Source organism: Paroedura picta, chromosome 2 (genome assembly GCF_049243985.1).
Source record: "Paroedura picta isolate Pp20150507F chromosome 2, Ppicta_v3.0, whole genome shotgun sequence".
Taxonomy (NCBI): domain Eukaryota; kingdom Metazoa; phylum Chordata; class Lepidosauria; order Squamata; family Gekkonidae; genus Paroedura; species Paroedura picta.
Window position 1 is genome coordinate 98828278 of NC_135370.1, and position 22498 is coordinate 98850775.

The 22498-nt window shown below is 40.0% G+C and overlaps 1 protein-coding gene across 2 annotated transcripts in view; it reads left to right on the plus strand.

Annotated features, from left to right (window-relative positions):
* Positions 1-215: 215 nt before the first annotated feature.
* The window catches only part of TEAD1 (TEA domain transcription factor 1), a 253177-nt gene continuing 230894 nt past the window's right edge, over positions 216-22498 (plus strand). The window contains exons 1-2 of one of the 2 annotated variants that reach the window (XM_077321838.1): positions 216-590; positions 1322-1458. The gene's annotated coding sequence lies outside the window, so the exon portion shown is untranslated. The remainder of the gene's footprint in view (positions 591-1321; positions 1459-22498) is intronic. The other variant, XM_077321839.1, reaches the window with a different exon arrangement.

Below are 22498 nucleotides of genomic sequence, written 5' to 3' on the forward strand. Positions count from 1 at the left end.
CCGGATCCCGTTTCAGCAGAGAGCTCTTGCGCTGCCGCAGAGACTCAGGTGGCTTTCGGTGACCTCTCCCCCTCCGCCACCCCTCCCCATGTGATCTGATCTCCCGTGGAAACTCCTCCCCCCGCGGCTTCTCCCTCCTCCCCTGGACTTTCTATGAGGTCACCAGCTGCTCCCCGGCTCCTCCCCTCTACATCCCCTGGCTGTTGCGGGCCGTGGCTCCGCCTCCCCGGTGGAGAGTCCGCTCCTCGCGTTCATTTCATTCCTCTTCTCATTCCGAACATTCTTAGCATCGCTCGCGCCGCACAAGCCCATTCGAAAGCCCAGCCCGCCCTGCCACCGCCGGTTTGGGGGCAGTAACTAATCACTTGAAGGGCTTCAATAATCCCGCAAGCCAACAAGCCGTAGAGCCCAGACATAAACACTGAAAAAAAATTAAAAAATAATAATAACAAGAAGCAAAAAAAAAAAAAAACCCAAAACAACAACACCAAGGCTATAAATTAAAGCAAGCAAAGCCCCCCGGGGAAGCTGGAAGAAGTTTGCAATTGATTTACAAAAGACTGTTTGCAAAGGTGGGGAGTGAAGTGGAGGTAAGTTTTGTCTGTGTGTCTGTGTTGCGGGAGAGCGGTGGCTGAAGAGAGAGCTGCTTCTCTGCTCTTTGCTTTGTGTGCTAGCGAAAGGGGGGGAGGTTGTCCTCTGTTATTTACTTGGGAGTATCATGTCGGTCGCCCTCTTTTCGGCCCTTCACAAGCCCCGCGCCCTTTCTCAGTCTCTGCAGGTGACCTGGGGAGGAGGTGAGCGGGCGGGAGAAGGAACAAAGTCGTCGTCGTCGTCGTCGTCCCCCCCCCCCCCCGGGAGAGGGAGAGAAGTTGTTTCTGGCGGAGTTTGCGGTGCTTTGGGGATTTAGCCAGAGCTGCAACAGGCGGCTGTTCGTCTCCCTCTCTGCTCCTTATTGCTGTTGCTGCTTTCATTTAGTTGCCTGAGTCACTGCTTTGTAGCCTGGCGCGCGCGCACGCACACACACACTGGCGCGCACACATGCACACACAAATCTTTGGCATTTTTCACATTTTTAGCCAAGAAGGAATAAGTTGGGAGCAGATCAGGCCTTGCGAAGTAAAATGATCCTATCCCTGAAGTTTCTCTTCCTAGTGGTGTGCTTTGGGAAGTAGTGTGGGAGCTGAGATTTGGCTACTTTATAGTCCTGCTTTGCTGTTCGCATTGCCTTCCACTCCACCCCGCCCCCCCTTAAAATATTTCCCCCCCCTCTTAAAGATGAAAGAAGGAATGTTCTCTTTTGCTGCTTCTTTGCTTTCTCCAGAGCTGCTGCTGCTGCTGGTGGTTAATTGTACATTCAAGTGGAAAATTTTCCGGAGTCAGCAGAAACATTGTATCCAAAAAAGACAAAGTCGCAGTTCCAACAAAACGAGGAGATTGTCCCTGGAAAACTTCCTTTCGGTAGGAATCCTAGGATTATTTATTTCCCTTTAACCTTTCAAAAGGGAACTTATCTACCCCTCCCTACCGTCTAATGGTCCTTTGCCCCAAGAGGAGGAGTAGTCTTTGTTCACAGAAATCACACTTTCAAAGAAAGGAAGTCCACTTAGGTGGTGGTGGTGGTGGTGGTGGTGGAGGGGGGAATACTTTAGCAAAATCCAGGACAAAGCAGAAGCAAAGGAGGTCTACCAGCCAAGCTTAGTTTCTTCTTGCCTTTGACGGGAAAACACACACACACTCACAATACTGGACTTGATTTAATAGATTTATTTCATGTTGACTGGTGTCACTGTATAAAAATATTTATGAAACCATGAAATGCTAGCCACCTGTGTTTCTCAGGAGAGTTGTTAAGCAATTAGAAACAAGTATCTGCTTTTGATTTAGAGAAATGAAAAGCAACTTCCAACAAATGTCTCAAAAGTTAGCAGGCAGGTATATGTTCCCTATTTTCTGATTGTATGTAGTTACCATTGTATTGTAATATATAATACATATGTGTGAAAGAATGGAAACCTATTTCTAGAAAGAACACACTGTAAGTTTTTTAAAAGAGTAGTATATCAGATTACATTAGCAGCCTGTGACTTAGATATATATATGTAGATTCTGATTTAAGATGGCTCATAGAAGAAAGCAGACTACTAAAACTCAGGAACACTTACCATTCTGTTCCCTTTGCTGATAAAGTTGATGACAGATAACATTACAATGCTTTTCAAGATATTTGATATTCAGTACGAGGATTGATGGCAGGTTTTTTTTCTTTACTATCACATTTTGCTGGATATTCATGTTCTTTTAGCACATGTTTTATCTTCACGTGTAAATCCTATGGCAGTTTGAGTTTGGATAAAGGGAAAGAAAGAATTATGTACAATACAACAGGGGCATTAAATAGTAACTGGAGACATGTTCTTAATCATACAAGTGTCTTTTTGTTAAAAAATTATATTCCTAAATTTGGAATCCCTGCCCTGCCCTTGGGTACACAGTGTATTGCCATATCTATAAATAGTTGGGGAATACCACTGCAAGGACATTAGACTGTATTGATGGGACATACTAAAATGATTTCAGATAATTCAGAAGGCAGTGTTACACTACCATAGTTCTTGAGGCTGTCTCTGTATACACAGCACATACCTGATTTCAAATGGAATGTTAAGAATTCACAACCTGCTAAAAATGTGAAGAGGAAGGTCTTTAGGCCTGAATTTTGTAACTGATTTGATTGTGTTACCTTTTTCCAGGGAATACTGTTGGCCTCTACTACTGAACATTTCCCAATTTTAAAAACAAATTATTTTTCAATAAATACATGGTTTTACTGTGGTGCTTTCAATAATGCATTATATGATGATGATGAGTAGTTATGCTAAATGATTCATTCAATACTATTTAATGCCATTATGTACTGCAGTGATCAGTAGCATATTTTCTAATTAAAGTGATGTTTTTTAAAAAAAATCTTATGTGGAATAACGTAGAAATAATAAAGGGACAGTGGTGTCTCATTGTTGGGCATGCATGGTGCTAAGTGACTTTGGAGGACCAGTTCAACTGGCAAATCTATGTGCTTTCACATTATATGTTAGATAAATGTAAATATATATGCAGTATTGAGATTTGGAATGCGTCCCCAAAACTTAGCCCAGGGAGACATGGAGTGAAATGTTGGTTTTAAGTACACTTTTAAGGAGAAACAGCATCTGTTTAAGAAATGTAGTAAACAGTGGAAAAAACAGTCCTAACACAACTGAGAACAGCATTTACTGAATTCCAGTTGGAAGCTTGTTGGTGTTCTAAGAATTTGTATTTTGTGTTCTTTCTGTGAGCATGAATATTTGTGTCTATAGAATAACTTTCCATAGAAATAAGGCATATTTCTTCTTCTTTTGCCTAGATAGTATTTCATTATCTGGGAAGAGATTTAACATCTTATAAAATGAACTTTTTTGTACAAGTAAAAGCACCACATAAAGTTAAACTTGATTATTGGGATGCAGAATGCTCTATGTTGTGAAAGATGCTTTTCCACAGATAAAAATGTCAGTAGGTCTACTCTACAGGTTGTTATTTATCTACATGATGCAAAGTAAGAGGGTGCAATATGTAAAGTCAATTGCACTTGGGAGTATCAGAGTTGGAATGTAAAAGACCTCTCACATGATAAGTAAAATATCCTTCAGATCAGTAGTAAAAATGTAATTGGCAATCTGTAATCTTGAATACTAAGATTCCTAGGAATGTTATGTTTTTGTGGAAATGATTAATTTCATTTTTATTTGTTTTTGCTTAATTCCATAATATAGGATTTTGTATACAGTTTGGATTGTCTGTGTCACTGGGGAAAAGATAAGTTCTGTAGCCGTACAAAAATATGGAGACATATGTGTTGTGAATTGCTGAAAAGCCACTATTTACCCTAGTATGATAGCGTGTTTCATATTATATTTGAAACAGTAGCATTTGGCACCTTGTTTCATAATGCCATTTTATTAGTCTAGGATTTAACAATTAGTTGCATCAGGCCAATAATGTTAAAATGGGAGTGTGAGTGTGTGTTGTGCATGTGATTGAAACTTTACTGATTAGATTAAGATATTTTATGTACAAGATTTTACGGTGTGACCAATAAGAGATTGAGAACATAAATACCCTCATTTTTTATCATCAAGCTAACTAGCACTTACCAACTAAAACTTCACTAAATATATATGTTAATCTTTATTGTGAGTAAGGCTGATAATACAATGTGGTTTATGCTAGCTGGAGAACAAAACTCTGTCCCTTTAACAGCATTCTGTTCAGAAGCACAGGTTGGGTAGATTTTGTAACTGGATCTCTGCGGGGATTTGCACTACTGTAACTTGGAACAATAGGGAAAGAATCTGTTTCTTAGAAGGTCCTATATCTTCTACATAAGCAAATAATAACTTTTCATGAGTATTGTGTTAGCCTTATTGTTTTTAGTTGTGTTGTACAGTAAAATTACAATACTTTGTGAAGAAATTATTGGCTCTTCTCATCTTTCTGAATATTTTTTTCGCTTTTAATTGCAACCAGTTGCTTTTCCAGGATGGACTTTTCCAGCATAAGACATTGAAACAGTATGGGACCTTGCATTGCTGAAGTCACTTTAGAGTTATTGTTTTAGTTGTTTCTGGTGAAGCTGGATGCAATATGATACTTGGGAGTAAATCAGTTAACTAGGGAAATGTGTTAACAGAAGGTTATACATTTTGTTTCAGTTTCAGAACAATACTTGTTTTGGATTTTTACTTTTTCCTGGCCCTTCATCTATCATAGAGCTGAAAGTTTTGTACTTGAGATCCCCAGGTGGGCCCCTATTCCAACCATGGCCAGATCCAAACCTAGAAAGCATATCAATATTATGTGCTTTTCAGTCATTTCTGGAGCCTGTAACAGTTCTAGACCACAGAAGTTATAATCTGTGCTGTATTTGAGAATGTAAGGATTATGATACTTCCGATAAGAACATAATTACTTTGTCCTCATTGAGGTTTAAGTTTTCAGTATCGGGTTAATGATCCAGCTCTGTAGACAACAACTGATGGGTGTGGAGATTTTGATTTTGCCTGTGTGATTTTGCCCATGCAGATAGTTTAATTTGTTGAATAGAATGTTGGCTGGAATGTGGAAGACCATGGCCAGTTACCCACTACCAGTTTAACGGTTGTACGCTGTTTTGAGGAAACAGGAAGGAATATGATTTATGCCAATTGAGACTTAATGAAAGAACGGAAGGATATATCCTATCTGTATAAAAAGTTCTCATTGCACAATTTGAGATGATTGAGTCTTGTGATATTGAACTGATGGAATTATAGGTATACCTCATTTTGAACACTAATTTGCAGAATTTTAAGATACAGCTACCAAAAAGTCTTCCAATATTGCTTCTTAAAAAGGGAAAGTTTAGTTTTGAGATTTTCACAAAAAATAATCTTGAGTCTAAAACTGACTTATACAGTAAATATTTGCATGTCTTAAGAAAATACTTATATTTTCTTTTTGAATGTGAGCCTATTTAAAGCCTAAAAATTGAATGAAAAATTATTATTGCACCTTCTTTGTACGTAGCTCTGAACTGTGGAACCTAAGCAACAGGGCTCTACTCCAAGGCTCTTACAGTCTTTTGACAGTGAGAGACAGCAAAAACAGAGAGGTAAGGATAACAAGCGATAACTATGAGCAAATGCAGTTACATGTCCTAAAAGCTTTGCTTTGGTTGAGAATGAGGATCATAAGGCTTTAGGTGGAATTCGAAAGACGAAAAGTAGCTCTCACACAGGCAAAATCAAAATCTTCCCTTTATTTTTGTAACATGGCCGATTGGCTTACAGTGCTTTCTTTTGTGGGGCAGGGGAATTGATTGAATAAAATCTGGGTAGCAATTTTTGTTCATTCCTTGCCTCTCCATCTCTGTTTACTCTCTGAATGCTGCGTCTGCATCCTGTTTTACAGAACTAAGTGGTTTTACAATTCTGTTTTTTCTTATGTGTTAATTTGATTTGTTTCAGCCATAGGGAGAAAACTACCTGATGTCTTTGGAAACTGACGTGTCACTTGAGATTTAGAATTTGGTGTCTGTTGCATTTTTTTTAAACCAAAAGCCAAGCATTATTATGACAGCAATTAAAATTCTATTGCTTGGAAATCTAAAACATTAATGAATGCTATGGCTTTTATAGGTACATAAACTGAAAACTGCTGTTAATGATGGGAAATGTTAATTATGTGAGAACATATTGAACTTATATTCTCTGCAATGAACTTTTTTTTAAAAAGTGCATCAACTGTGGTGCCTTTTATACACACAGTTTTCTAATTATCATAATTCAGTACAGCACTGGTGTTGGGAAGATGTTCAAGGCATAACATCAGTTTAACATGAAAATAATCTTAAAGATAACCTTAATATGTTCACCTTTATAGAAATCTGGAAATACAAAATGAATGTTTATCCTTGTCATGGAGTGAGGGGGTGTCTTGCTTTTCTCACTTACCTATAACTCCCCTCCAAACATCTTAAAGTGACTTCATTTGTTAATCTTTGCTTTCAAAAATGCTTACAAATGAAGCTTTCAAACTAAAATTAATATGTTTATTTTGTCAGAGTTACTGAGGTGTTGTGTATGTAAAACAAACTGCACCACCATTAAAAATGCTTTCAGGAACAGTACAGAGGCAAAAAAAAATTACAACATGAAGAAGATCTTTATGATTTTGCAACGTAAATCAGATATGAGTGTCATGTATATAAAAGTAAATAATCCTTATCTATCACTATTCACACTTTGCATTTGTGGCATTAGATAGGCTTGTAAATTTCAACTCAGTTCAGCCTTCAAAACATTCTTCCATGAGGATAGTAATTTCCAATTTTGTTTAAGCCAAAAATGATTTGTTCAGAGGATTTTTCTATCTTGTACAGAATCAAAGCATTAAGTTGGTTTACATATCAAGTTTCATGCTTAAAAATGAAATTACATTTTAACAGAAATCCATGTGTTTCATTTGTTGCTACAGTACATGCTACATGGTTAAAATGCAAGAAAAAGCACAGGGAAACAAAATGACTTCATTTGAGCTGGCCCTTAAGAGCAGAATTCACTTCCACAGTGCTGAAATAAAAGAAGCCAAGTGTTTTAAATAGCCACTCCCCTAGGCTAGAGTGTTTTGAGAAAAGCTCATTGTCTAGCTTTGAGCTTTAACAGTGCGTCTGCCTCTGTTAACTCTCCCAAACCAGACAGCTCGATTTCTAAAGTTGACATCTGGTTTACTCTTTGTTCACCTGTTTTTTAAAAAATGCAAATAGACATGCACGCCACTGCCCCAGAGCTCATGAAAAAAATGCTGTTGACAGTTTGTCAAATACTGCTTCCAGTAGAAGTCTGCAGTAGCCTATTGTTATGCTAGCAACAGGCCACAGAAGTTGTGGCACCATATGGCTAGTATGTGCTTCAGATAAGCTATCAGTTAATTTAGTTTATCAATAGCATTTTGATATGCTTTATGTGTGAATCACCAGCATCTAAAGGGCTTGGCTGTTTCAGGTGTCAAATATTCCTTTAATGTTAACAGGAACCCCAGTTAATCTTTCAATGGAATCTCTTTATTTATTGCATTGATATGTGTGAATGATGCTGCTGCAGTTGGGAGTTATTTTGCTTTTTGAAGTGTTTGCCGAGTTGCTGATCACTTTATTTTTAAAAATCATGAATCTTTTATGTGGTCTTTTAAAACCTACAGGTGGAGAATATATCTGTTAAAAGAAAGGATAGAAACTTCAGATTAGCTACAATTCTCAAATAACTTTGGGTGTACTTTTCATCATGATAGAACATTTTGGAATTCTTTTGATTCTCATGGGAGTGTGCAGCTTGGCTCAACCCTTTTGCTGTAATCAACAGATATTTTCCTTCAAAAACGTTTCTGGAGTCAGTGATGGAAGTGGTGTAGGTCATCTACTGTCACAGCAAATTTATATCACACTAAACATGATAAAATACCAGAAGGCCATTTCCCAAACTCAGGAATCAATTTTAAAATTGGTCTTTCATATGACTTATTTAATAGTTTTTCAATGCTTGATTATGATTTGCATTGGTATCTCAAATTTCAGGAAAAAGTTGCAGAAACTATTCTCATCTGAAAATAATATGCCTTGTATTCAAACCATCTTAAAATCTTTAGTTAGGCTTACTACTAGGTGTGTTCTTCACTTATACCAACTGGGACTAAATTCATCAAATCAAAATAGTAAACAAGGCTTTAAAGAAATTAGGGAAAATCCTCGTAAATATGTTTCTTGTTATCTTATTCACTAATTCATGGCTGAAATATTATTAAAACCATTTAGCAAAATACAATAAGCAAACTACTAATACCTTGATTTTGTATCATTAGCTTCACTTTGATTATTAGGACAGTAAACTAAGCCTGATTTCTTTTACAGTCAGATCTTTGGAAGAATAAATTATTTTGCAAAAGACACAAAATACACTAGAAGTCCTTCTGTTTCCCATTCTGAATCTTGTAGTAGAAAATATCAGTTATAATAGTCTGTCTGACATTCACTTTCATTGAATAGCCTTGCAATAGGATCCTTCAATGTTGCACTCTGACCCTGCCAAACATTCATTGCCTCAGGGGGTCTCTTCCTTGCCCCTTGAGACCAGTACCATTCTTGTTCATAGTTGTACACTATGCTCTATAATGTCTTCCGGACTTAGCCTGCCTTATTCCTCATGTATTTCTTTATTCATGGATATCTCTCACATTTCTGTGAGCCATTTCAAGACTTTCCTTCAGTTCTCTGCATCACTCTCTCTTTTTAACCCTCTTTTAAAATCCCTTTCCATTTATTTTTTTCTTCCCCTAGTGCAGGTCACTTCCTTTCTCTTTATCCCTCTAGCCACTCATTCTTCTTGAGCATCACCTGCCACTTAATGTATTTCTTTATTGTTGATCTTCTTGGTTCTTCTTCACAGTTATGCATTTCTGAGCCCAAAGTACTTCATGATGCTATATGGTGCAGGTTCACAGTACTTCCAAACCATGGTTTGATGAATAAGCCCTATGGTTTAATACCTCTTTCCCCATTTATATGTTTAATCAATTAATGACTTAAAATGTAGCTCTAAACATAATTCACCTTTACATTCAAAATGAAAAAACTATGGATGTTTACAAGTCACATTTGAATTTTTTGAAGTGTAAACAATAGTTTATGTAAGTGACATGACAAATGATGGGCTCCATTAAATCAGAAATCTCTAAGGAAATTACAGTGCATAAGTGGAAGGGAAACATGAGCACTAAGCCTGTTCATGCAGCATCAAGGTATGATCCCTTTGTAATGCTGCTGCTGAGTATATTAATTGCAGACTGTTGTTAATAAAAATCGTGGTAAAATCATTTACATTTGGTGATATGCTAAACAAAATGTTGAGCATTCTGTACTAAGAAAATCCTAGATCTGTTGATTGAGACTGCTTTGCCCAAAGTCTTTCCCCCATACTAAATATAGCCACAAATTATAATTTTGAGCCAGGTCTAAGCTCCTTTTTAAAACATCAAAACATTTTAAAAAATTGCCATGATCCATGTTCAGTTTCCTTTAGACTGCTTTTGGGTTGCTTGAACAAAATTAATCCTGTAACCTTAAAAAAAAATGTCATCCACTTCTTTATAATTAAAGCCTGATTTCAAAAGATAGTGAAACTAGTAATTGTATGGCAAAGGGTGCTTCAGATTTAGTTGTTTAGCTTCCCTTCATATTATAGCCAGCTTGATACACTTTCACAACAGCAAAATAAGGAGTAAGAGTTTTTCCATTCAGTGGCTCCATACGTAAGGATTTTAAGCCTTGCTTCCATGTGCAATGAATTCTCTGAGGTGGTCCTCAGCAAGTAAACCAAAAGTATTGCCAGAGGAAAAGGCTGAGCAATGGAGGACTTGCATCTGAAATCAACAAAAAACAGCACAGAAGGGACATGGGTTCAAGTACCATAGCACATGTTCTTTGAAGATCTGTCCAGGTGACTGGCAGGTGATGAAAAGATTTGTTATTTGGGGGGGGGGGTCCACATCATGAGGCACAAAGATTTGGAACATTTGACAGCAGCTATTTTCTGCTGAAGAAAAATATTTGAGGTGATCCATGTGAATGTGTAAAGGAGGATAAATCTCATGTTCCTCCTCTCTTTCTAATTGCACTAGCTTGCCTCCCTCCCAACTGTCTCTGGTTTACTTCCTCTCTCTTTTAATAACATCATCTTGGCTTCCATGGTTTCAACAGCCATTTTGTGTTGTTGTGGAAACTCAAAATGTCATTCAGATTCTAGCAGGAATGTTTAGGTGGCCTGACAATTAACATGGGGAGTTACTCCCAGTAACTAAGAGTTTTCTTCAAATGTATGAGTTCCTCTGAGTTTTCAGAAGCCTAAATAATAATTGTTGTTGGCATAGTGGTGCCATTTTTTCAGCCCTTAGATATTAGATTTAGCAGTTATTACATGGAAAAGGACATAAGCCTGACCACCAAATGTAGGCTAGTTAGATGTATCATATTTCCAATTGCCACTTACGGCTGGGAAAAAATTGGACAAGAGAAGAATCAATTCATATGAACGCTGGTGTCGGAGAAGGCTTCTGCGTGTTCCATGAACAACAAAATTTACAAACAAGTAAATACTACAGCACATAAAGTCTGATATATCTTTGGTAGGCAAAATCGTGAAACTTTCTTAAAGGAGGAAGCAATTGTGCTAGGATTAGTCAGTAGGAAAAAAAACAGGCCAACAGAAGGTGCAATGGTTGGATGTTACCGGAATGGATACTGGCCAGAATATTGCATAGTTTAGGGAGGTGGTGCAGGATTGAGGATTGTGGCGGTTGTCTCATGGGATCTCCAAGAGTCTGACACAACTGAATGGCTGACGACAACGTTCTTGCATCCTTTCCTGATGTTACTTCAGCTTGCATCTTGTAAACAATAATGGCTGCGTTCAAAGAACTCCTCAACTGTTTCCTTCTATTTTCGGTTTATAGTTACTTTTAACAGCTACATCCTCATACCATATATGAAACTGCTTTTGAAACACAGAGGATTTTGAAAAGCAATTTGGAGGAAAACCCCATTGTATGTATTCAAGCCTTTGGGCATGTTTAAGCTCTTTAGATTCCAGCTCATTAAAAAAACACAACATTTAAACAGAGGTAGTAATTTGCCCAAGTATGAGTTTATCTAATTCTTGTTTGGATGTTATTAATATTCCATAGCAAGGATAACAACTGAAGGGAAAACCTTTGTGAAGGTATGGGCTAGATTCAGGCATAATGACAAACTACAATTAAACGTCACTTATAATCCCACTTTCTTGCTGAAGCTCAAGGTGGATTATACTATTTATTTTAAATATTTATACTCTGCCTTTTTACATCTTGGGTAGATCACAATTTCAAATACTATGAAACTTCTGCATAACCCTTTTCATAACCCAAATTAAAAATAGAAGAACAAAAATGTATGAAATATATAGTGGAGAAAGCAATTAAAGTTACAGAAAGTTTTCACAATTTACTGCAACCCTGTTTCCTTTATAAGAATGCCCTTCTGCATAATATGGGTATACACATTATGTAAGATGCTAGAAGCAGCTCAGGAGTTTCCCCCAAAAAACGGGACTACAACAGAGAATATTCAGGCAAAGGCAACTATTGATTTTACCTATTTGCAGGGTGGTGCATTCTGAAAGGTTCTGTTGGATAAGCGGAATATATTTGAAGAGGCAGTTCTACAGTTATGTCTCCTGGGCTATGAAGGGCTTTATGTAGATGATGATAATTAGTGCTTTGTAATGAATATGAGAACTAATCAGTAACTGGTGGAGTGAGTGCAGATAGTTTGTCTAGGTCTTGAGGGTACTTGAGCAGTGGCAAATAGTTCGTTGTGGTGGGCTTGCACTTCTCTCCCACCTTTCCTTTCAGGAGGCACCTTTGGTAATGGGTGCTTGCTCACTCGTCAGCAGTGGTAGTGAGCAAGGGCATTCAGACATCATGGTGGACTGGGTCCTGACGAAGTCAGGAAGTGCCCAAACTATAAGCGCTGTGTGCTAGAGGAAGAGAAGCATGTTTGATCCTTAGAATATAGTATGTGGCATCTATCTTGCTGAAATAAGTGACCCTATTTAGTAGCAACTTGATGTCACTTTGGTTACCAGTCCTCCAACTTTCAGAATATAAAAGGATCCTGTCAACTTGTTCTTTGAAGTGAGTCTGATAGATTTCCATGGGGCTTACCTCCTTCAAAATGTACTCTCCAGTTTTAGTATGGGGGGAGGGGAGAAGGGAGCCTGACATTATTCGTTTTTTTAAAAGGAATTTATATGTGAACCAAATGAGCCTCTTGTGGTGCAGGGCGGTAAGGCAGCCGACATGCTGTCTGAAGCTCTGACCATGAGGCTGGGAGTTCGATCCCAGCAGCCAGCTCAAGGTTGACTCAGCCTTCCATCCTTCCGAGGTTGGTAAAATGAGTACCCAGCTTGCTGGGGGGTAAACGGTAATGACTGGGGAAGGCACTGGCAAACCACCCCGTATTGAGTCTGTCATGAAAACGCTAGAGGGCATCACCCCAAGGGTCAGACATGACCCGGTGCTTGCACAGGGGAGACCTTTACCTTATATGTGAACCAATTAATGATTTGGTCTGTCATGTTGTTTTCTCCTGCAACGGATGTGAGTTTCCTAGTCGAGCATTAGGCAGGCAAAGCAGACATTTGAAATGTGTTGTAGATATAACTCTGCTTCCTGAGGGCCAGGCTTGGAAATGGGGACTCATCCCTCCCCTCTTCAGTGCAATTGTTTCCTCCCCTTGTTATCTTTAACTATGGCTAGGAGTTTTATCTGTATCATCAATTAATGCTAAATGTAATTTACACGAAAATTTCCAGTTTTGTTTAGGATTTATACCAGCATATCAGGCTGGTCTGAAAACCTGGTGCCAAAGAGACCAGTTATCTTTCACCATAGTTCATACTGATGCAGATACAAAGCTAAATTGTACTTAAGATGAACAAACAAGAGAGGAAAGTAGTTTGTGCCACAGAGGAAGGAGGGTCGCTTAAGAACGTAAGAGCCCTGCTGGATCAGACCAGTCTAGTACAGTTTTCCTGTCTCATGCAGCATCCTGCCTCTAAACGTGGAGGTGTGCATTAATTTAGTTCAGTTTGCTTGCTTGGAAGGATTCCTTCCCATTTGCAAACCATCATTTTCAGACTCATATCTGTTCTACATTTATTTATACTTTGGTTGGCAAATATTAGAAATAGTGACTGTGCAGATCCTTTGCCCAAACATCCTTCCTACTCCTGAAGCACCGCTGGAGTGAGTTTTGCTGTGTTTTTAGTCTTCCAAGACAGCTTGGAATATATTTTGGCACATTTTAAAAGTTCTACATATATAAACCTAGTAGTTAAGAGCATTTCCAGATCTATGTGAGATACTCCTAACCAAGTAAAAACCCTCCTGGAGTTATCATGAGACACATGATAGGCTTGGAATATTAAGTAAGGCTCTGACATGTGAGAATTTTTGGAAGCAAACAGCAAACTTTTAAAAAAGATAGCAGTCTGCTTCTAATGGTTCTTCTGTGCTGAGGAAAGTACAGTATTGCAGGCTATTTATTTCTAGGCATGAAGTACAGGGTGAAGAGCCTTCAATTCAGCTAGCTAGGCCTGTGTGCCCTGAGGTAAACTCTGTTTCACAAAGGGAATTTTGATTATGGTCTGCTGCTCTGTAGCACATTGGAGGCTCCAAGAGGCAAGTGGTAAATGCTACCAAAGAAAAAGCTGGGCTGGAGCCACTGACGTCATCTAAGTAAATCTGCTGGAGGACTAAAGCCATAAAATGACTGCCAGCCACAGAGTGCACTTTGGCCTTTTCTTGTCAACTGCTTTACTTTTGGGGGGGAAAGAGCTACACTTTATTTCTTTTAAAAATGCTAGTAAATGTGCATTCTGAAATTAAGAATAAAGGAGTCGCCTATGACATTTCTGACTTCAACCCACCTAGCATTACTGCATGCTGGCATGTGAGTGGCTGCATTTTAGAAATGAAAAATCAAGCCTGCATTATTCCATATAGCAGAATTCACTTTTTAATCTAAAACTTCCTCTTACGGAAGGACTCTGCAGTTCAGGTTACAATGTATTCATTCTCTACCTTCCTGTTTAGATATTCACCGTGCTCGTGACTAGTTATAATTTTGTACTTGATTTAGCTATCATTCCTGTTTACCAACTATTTGAAGTAAATGTTCCAAAATGTTTCAAAATGTTTTATGTAAACCACCCAGAGCCATAGGGAAGGGCAGTATAAAAATACAAATAAATAAATAACTTCCAGGTGCTTTTTTTTTGGGGGGGGGGTAGGGAGAATACATATAGAAGTGTCTCTTCAACCTTTTCTTTTAGGACATTGTCACTTGTTAAAAAATGTTCCCAATTGAGGTGTTGTTGGCTTTGTTTTTTACCACTGACAAAATAAACAGGTCTCCTCCTCCTGAAAATATTGTTGTGAAAACAGTGTTAAGTTCTCCGGAGATATTACAGCTCTTTTCTCATCACTGAAAGATTACCTGATGACATTTCATAGAAATGGTAAAAATTATGAAATACGGGGCGGGGGGGGGGGAGAGAATTTGGATACTTAAGATGGCCTCTGGGGATTGCGAACTATATCAGTAGGCAACCAAAAACACTTTTTGTATGGTGTGGCATTTGTTTGTACTTCATGGCATACTGGGGTTTTGGGCCAAAGATAGTGAATACATCTCAAACACAATTTGTGTAAAGTTGTCACGTTACCACCAGAAGCACAAGTTGGAAATGGAATAGCTTATCACTGGTTGTTGCCTTGATTAGACATAGTTCATGTGAATCAAGAGTAGCAACCATTATTTGGGTGTGAATATTTTTATTTCTAGGAGCATATATATTTTTAAAATGTAATATTCCATCTATCACCTTTTTTGGGAAGTTGAGCACATCAGGCAGGCAACAACTATTTTTTTTGATGGTAATAATTTCTGTTGTTAGTTGGGCCTAGCCTTGGGGAAAATAGCATTTTTTCTTTTTAAAATAAGGAGATGATTAGAGTAAAATGATAACAGATGGAAGGAATATATCAAAAAGAGGCTGGGTTTAGAGTGAGTAATTTGTAATGTTTGTATTTTTTCTTGATCATAACATCAGTTTGTTTTACCTATAAACTAGAAATTAAGCCTCATCTAGGCTGATTGTCAGGTTTTTCAGTCATGTGATTAAGACCATATTAAAACTAGTATCTAATCCATGAATCATTAGATGACTCAGTTCCTGAAACCACTACAAGCCTCACAGTTCTTGGCTACAACCAAAAGCAGGAAATCCAGACTTGAATAACTTCCTTTCTTAGTGCTGGCTATAGCAGTGTTAGTGGTTAGGATATGTTACTTTTATAAGCAATAGGAAGAAGTAAGTCTGAGGTACAAATGCATACAGTTTTGTTTGCTAATGCTGCATATAAGCTGTGCTTCACAATTTGAATTTTAGGATAGCTTGGCATATGGCTCAGAGTTCTTATCTGGATTTTTCAAGAGTAAATGTGTGGCAAGCACAATTTGAGAACTCTTAGTCTTTCCAAAATCAGGTTTCTTCCCTTAAAGCAAAGAATGGGGGGGGGAAGGGGAGGACAGAGAACATAAGGATATAGTTCAAAGAGAGGAGAGAAACTTCAGAGAAAGTAAACCAATACTCCTTCCTAGTTTGCCTTCTGTGTGAAGATGGTTTGGCTCTTTATAACCAAGGCCATGTTAGGGTTGTCAGGCACCCTGGTGGAGGCAGAGGTCCCTCACTATTAGGCTCTGCCCCAGCCAGCTGGCCAGCAGGGTGGACTTACAAGGAGACAAGAGAGACCCTCATTGCTGGCATTGCCCAGGAAGTAACATTGTCATGTCAGCAACTTCTGGGTGATACTCGGGTTTTGAATGAAAGGTCTAGGTCTTGGTAGAAGTTGGTTTTACCGCAGAATTTTTGCCAAGATACCAGAGTGTCATTCCCTGAGATGCTGGTGACAAGACTTAGACCTTTCTCCATGTAAGGCCCTGATCCCCCACTGGTTATTGTACCTGGACATATTGCTTCCCAGTGTCTTAAATTTAGCTATCTATTTGAGACTGATTTAAAATCATACCCTGATACCATAGGATGGACTACTTGTAGTAAAACAACTCAGTGAGTAAAATAAACTATTAATTCACTAACTCCATGCTTTAGAATTTAGAGGATTAAATCCTTCCAGCAGATGTTAATAATTCTTTTGAGGCCACAGGTTTTTGTAAGACTTCCAAGGCCATGGGAATAGGACAAAGTAGATGAGGAAGCCCCAGCTCTTGATATCATTCATATCTTTCCTATTTGTGCATGTGAATGCTGTAGAATCTTTATATGCACCTACCTCTTGAACATTTCCACCATCTGAGGTAAATCTGACACTGGGGTTCTTGCAGTTTGTTGCCGGTCCCACCCATCAGGGTGGCCATGCCCTTGATTTGATCTTTGGTGCTGGGGTAGAGTTGGATCTAATGGCAACAGATTTCATCCCTTGTTCAGGCTCAGCTAAGGACATCACACTCTTCCTGTTTGGATCTGGTTTGATTCCTGAATGCTCTGCAGGACTTGAGTGTGGAGGAGGACCCGTGACGAAGCTTCAAGAATATCCTCTCACACGATTATGAAGGCATAGGAGATGGCAGTGAATGGGGGTTCTTTGCCATCTTCATTGCATCTGCAAGCTCTCTCCTGGAACAATTGTTTTAGGGTAATTTGGTCTCTTACTGCCCTCAAGAAAGGGCGCCAAATTTTTAGTCAGTTGGATTTGAGCTGTGAGGAACCAGTGAGCATTTTCATAGATCAAGTCTTGTTGCTCTGTTGCAACATACCCACCACACTTGATATAGTAAGGGAATTGGAGACTCCATAGCTGTTGTGGAGGATAGTGTTTCATGGCTTCAGGCGGCTCTCTTTAACCAAAGTGGGCGAGTTGCTAGGCTTGGTGAGGATGACCACTTGCACCATTGATCCCTGTCTTTCTTGGTCACTCAAATTGAGTGACTAGTGGATGAGAGGCCCCCTCAGGGACATTATAAATCTCCCCCTGTCATCCGGGGAATTCCCTGGCATGCTGAAGGGAGTGGTGGTCCATCCTTTACTGAAAAAGAACATTGCTTGATCCACAGAACTCAGCCAACTATAGCCCAGTCTTGCATCTTGTGTTTCTGGGTAAGATGGTTGAAAGGGCCACTGCAGATCAGCTCCTGGCATTCTTGGAGGAAACTTGGGTGCTTGACCCAGCTAAAAAGCTTCCTTAAATATATATATACTAGGGGCAAAGCCCATTGTATTCTTAAACACAATGGGTGCTAGCATGGGTGCTGGTGGGGCTGGGGGGACTCGCAGGGCTGCTTGCAGGCCCCCCGCCGTGGCGTCCCAGCAGGGCACGTCAAAGCCTTCCCGCCACCCCCTCCCTGCCCAAGGTCCCGGCCCTGCATCTATGACATGGCGGCCCTGCTCCTTTCCCGGCGGCGAAGCCTCTTCCCCCGGACAATTCACCGGGCAGTCCAGGACGGGCCAATTGGCCAATGGGGCACTTGGCCCCAGAGTGACACTCAGATGGGCCAATTGGATTGGCCCCTCCGAGTTTTTATTATGGACTCGCCCCACCCTGCCTCTTTCTCCTCCCACCTACCCTTTACTGTTTTATTTTTACTGCTCCACAGGAGCAGTTTACAGATAGGTAATGTGAACTAATGCCCTGACTGTGGCTTTTGTTCTGTTCTTAATCTAGCTGGCGAAGACTTTATAGCCCTGCTTTAGATTAGATATACCAGAAATTGAACCTGGGACCCCCTTCATGAAAAATATTTCAGTCCTACTACTGAAATATTGCAGTAGTTGGGATATCTTGTATAACAAGACCTTTCACTTCATTGCAGATGGCCATTAATTTGTAGGCAGTAACAGCCTTGAATAATTCAACAAAAATGGGTTTTCTGAAGTATAAAGAATCCTAAGTTTGGATCTGTCTGTATAAGGCTTTTGGATTGAATTAGCAGTAGCTGTTTTAACACAACTCTATAATTGCACTGAACAATAAAATGCATGCTGAAAGAATATATAGAATAGGGTTTCAAGTAGGGCAAGGGAAAGTTTTCCTTGATGAAGTTAATAAAAATTAAGATTAAGTTAATAAAAATTAAGATGAGTTTATAAACTGGAAATTTATATTTGATTCTATCTCCATGTAGTTCTTTGTACAATTTGGTTTGTAAAATTTGGAAATAAAGAGATGTAAATTTTCAGGTTGCATTAACAAATCACTTGATTTAAAAGCAGACTGGTTGGTTGTCAGCCCAAAGGGCAATTTACCATTACAATTTGAATTTCTGGTGAGAATAAGAACCCTGGGGCTTCAAGTTGTTCATTGTTTATAAATGTAGCCATCAGTGACTAGTATCATTGATTAATTAATTAAAATCAATTTAAATGGATGTTTCCTATTACAGATTATCTTATTAACTGCATCAAGAAAGGCAGCATGATCTTGAAGGAACATGTTAAGAAAAAATGGAACCAAATGACATCAAATGCATCTTTTAAACATGTTTGTGGAGGCAGATGCTTCCTGTTGTATATATATATTATATCTGGTGAGCTTTCTTCACAATACTGTATTTACCCAAATGCAAGATTAAGGTTTTCCCCTAGGTATGCCATTGGAAACAGATGCCATATTACATGCTTACAAGTTAATATTATGTCTGGTACAAGGGCTCTTTCTATGATGGTGGTCTGGACACAGTCTGTGAATGGGTGAAGAGAACATAAGAGCTGAACTACTAGTTGCCGCACTCTTCTGGAAGAGTGCAGAGAAGCAGGGATGGTCATTATTTTTTAAAAATGACTCTCCTTTATCAGTCTGTATGTGGAAACCCAGCAAGTCAAAGAGAAGGATGCTAACCTTGCCTTTTGCCTTCCATAATAGCTGTCTACAGGGAAGGAATTTTGATGTAACTAAACCTTTTATAACATTCCCTTCCCATCTACATTTTGATATGGCGCTGCCCTAGTAGAATTGTATCTAGTATTCTGAATGGGTAAATCAACATTTAAGTTCCTAGTGAAAGAAATGCCTGGCAGAAAATAGCTCTTGGGATATGAAATACATGCACTATCTTAAACAGAAAAAAAAACTGTTAAAACTCCAACTTCTGGTAAAAAAGCATCCTTTAAAAATTCAATTATTTTTACACATTGCAGATCACTAGGAGGTATCTTCTGTCAGTACTGTACTTTCCTGTGTTATTGCCTTACCCTGATTATGCTTCCAAAGTGTTCAGTTATTGATGTCAGTGGGAGTGTTGCTGTTGTCTTCTCTGGTAGACGGATTATGTTCAAAATGTGTCAATCCACCAGTTAAGCCTTCCCTGTCTATTCTGTCATTTATTTCCAGCAGTTACGTATAAGATTTACAGTTCTTTTTAAGTAATTAAAATTAGCATTAGTCTCCTTTCACTTCTTCCTTGGAACATGAACACATTTCTGAATATTCTGAAGAAAGGGGAAAGGAAATGGATGCTGGCCACAGCCGATCACAGATTTCTAGGCTTAAGCACAGCCGTTTCATCGAACACCCCAACTTTGCATTGGATTATGGCTGTTAAATCGATTCCCAGAAAAACAGGGGGGTAAGAGGAGGAGGAGGAAAGATTAAAAATGGGAAAGTGTTGTTTGTTCAAATAAATAGGAGTAGATGGCTAATGAAGTTATTCCTACAGGATTTTTTACAAGCAGAAGTATGGTTTGCTATCAAGCAGTGATTGGAAAGTTGCTGCAAATGCCTGTTAGGGGACATCTCTTTAGCAGCATGGCTTTATTGCCACTGAGAAGCAGAATTCTTTTTTACATAGCCACTTGATGATTGTAGAGACTGGTTTGGGAAAGTGGAGACAATGATACTGAAGGATTGAAAGGGGGAAAGCCCCGTGAAATCTTTTAAGATTAATGAGTACATGCACTTGACTATATCCCCCCTGCATTGTCTGTACAACGCTGACGTATAGAGAAGTGGTTTTACTAGCTGCTTCACAGTTATGGAATTCCTTTTTCCTCAGAAGCTCATCAGTCCAAGCCAAAAACATCCTCTGAAAGTGATGGGAAAGTTCCTTTCTGCACTTGTGTATAAGTACCGGAGTATAGAACACCTGCAATGAAGTCTAAGTGCAGAGAATACACAGAACTGGTCAAAGATGAAGAATGCATCCTTGCTTTTCATAGTTTGCTGAGAAATGCAGCAGTGTTCTATGTAGGTGCACTGTTCATATTTGCCTTGATGCTGATGTTATATGGGATATATAGCATGGCATTTTGTTTATTGTTTTTGGGATACTACTTGGGCAGTCCAATTCTGAGGGTCTTCTCTTACCCAGCAAGCAGTTGCCAATTTACCTGTGGCACCACTAGTCCACTGTCTTATGGGTCCCCGCAGAGGCCAGGAGGCAACCAAAAAGCAGCAACCATGCCAGCACCAGTCAAGCAGATCACAGGGTAAGATGTCAGGGCCATGATACATAGGTCAAAAAGGAGCAATAACAGGCTACTAGGAATAGAGACGATGCAGATGTTGCAACTGAGGGCCAGGAAGGTGCAGAACCATGGACTTTAGAGCTGTGTCTGCAACACACCTCCCCATCACCTTAAAGAAAAGGACTGTGTCAACAGTAATGGGCAGCTGGCAAAGTAGGCAATCAGCCCTAGCAGTCTGCTTATTGGCAGCAACTCTAAACAGATCCATGAGAAAAGGCCACAACCACCAAGAAAGGGACATAAGGAGATGAAAAAGAGTGTGCCTAGCCAGCTGGGAGTACCTCCTGGTGTCCCTGTTACACCGTGGAAGGAACCTACCCCACTGGTGGAGGAGCAGGAAGGAGTATGGCAGAGTGAGCCTCAGTGCAGGAGCTTGCAGTGGCATTTATAGCTGCCTCTTGATGCATGCCTGACCATCCCCAATGACCTTAGCAACAGCCAGCTGCCTGGCAGCGGCTGCCACTTACCTAGTCAATCCCTCTAAGCACTAGTGATCCCAGAAGAAAGTATTCCTTTACTTGTGGCAGACCTCCATCTGCCCCCACTCAATTGCTGTCCATATGGAACAGAGGGTGGGAGGATGGGATGTGCTGGCCATGGATCCTGGCAAGGGTTCTGAGTCCCCCATATCCAGAGGGCTGCAGCCACAGCTCCCAGTGTCTGAGGAGGCTGTCTGACTCTCTTGATGGTGCCTTCCTCATCCCTGCCATCCCCCACCCCTCTCTGGGAACATTGAGTCTATGTGATGCATAGAATCTCCCCTCCCATTGGTTCCAGGAACCAATGAAGTGCCCCATGTCTTGTCTAGAAGGGGATATGACATGGAAACCGTCCATGATCATACAAGGATGAGCTGTAGCCACCATGCCTCAAACCCAGTGGACAAAAGCTTGAAGGTATGGCTGCTCACACACCACACATGGTAACCTAAGCTCCAGGCAAATTCTCCTCATCCAGTATCATCACTTCCTCTTATAGGATACTCAGGGCCAAGAGGGGGCATGCATATGCTTCTGAGGCGGGGCAAAGGATCATTCCAGTGCTTTGGGCAGCCATGTCTTTCTTTGCAATATGGTGCTGGGCAGGAACCTGCTCTACTGCCATGCTCTGGAACTCAAGACAGTGAGCAGTAGCTGAGGTAGCCCTATTCTGGTACGAGCCACAGTGGCATGATCCATCACCAGCAGTGCAGCAGCATCTTCTCTGCCTCAGCCTATTTAGGCTGGGGTGGTTTTTGCCACTTTCAGATGGGAAACTGTGGAGGCAGGGCCTGGCAACATGGGGATCTCAGGCTCCTCATAATATATCCTGCCCCCCTACACATGCAGAGTGGAAGTTAGGCAGTAGTAAAGTGCTGTATGGGCATATCCCTGGGGTAGTGAAGTGGGTCTTGTGGGGGGGGGGGGAGTCCTGGGGCCTGTATCTTAAAGTGGTGGTTGTACGTTCCCCTTACCTCTAAACACTGGCTGGTCTGCCCTAGAATGGTATCTCTTAATTCCACCACCTCCTGTTAGGGGTTTACCACCCCTGTGTCAGATTCTTTGGGGAATGTATCAGGATGTTATAGCTGTCCAGTGGTACCTGCCTGGGCTAATTCCACATGAACAGGGTAGACATTCAAGTGCTGGATGAGGAAGAACTGTGTTTTTACATCCTTCTTTTCACTCTCTGAAGGTGCCTCAAAGCAACATACAAACACCTTTCTCTTCTTCTCACAACTGACAGCCTGTTTCATATCTACCATCTCTTTCCAAGGAGTCATGACTGAGGTCCTGGAAGTGTACCAG